This window comes from Rhincodon typus, chromosome 10 (assembly GCF_021869965.1).
Source record: "Rhincodon typus isolate 14 chromosome 10, sRhiTyp1.1, whole genome shotgun sequence".
Lineage (NCBI taxonomy): Eukaryota > Metazoa > Chordata > Chondrichthyes > Orectolobiformes > Rhincodontidae > Rhincodon > Rhincodon typus.
The window spans coordinates 68,426,806-68,427,236 of NC_063341.1; positions in this window are offsets into that span (position 1 = coordinate 68,426,806).

The window sequence follows — 431 nt, forward strand, 5'->3', positions numbered from 1 at the left end:
ATCAGAATCCGTACAGTGTGGAAGCAAGTGATTCAGCCCATCGACCTCAAAGAGCATCCCACTCAGTCCCACCTCCCTACTCTATCCTACCTACCCCCTCAGTTCTGCATTTCCCATTATTAGCCCACATGTCCTTGGACTGTGGAAGGAAACCCATGCAGACACTGCAGAACATATAAACTCCGCACAGTCACCTGAAGCTGGAATTGTACCCAGGTCCCTGGTTGGGTGAGCCGCTCAGAATCAAGAACAAGAGGGTAATGTTATACCTCTCTATGGTTCCATGCTGGAAATTGAAACCCACAATTCCTGTAGCCCTCTCAAACCTTAGGATTTCAATAAGTACACTTTCCCAATTGTCTTTTAGATCTTGGTTGACAGAAAGCATAGCTCATTATTAAATAATCCTTGTTAAGTATAAAAACAAAGTA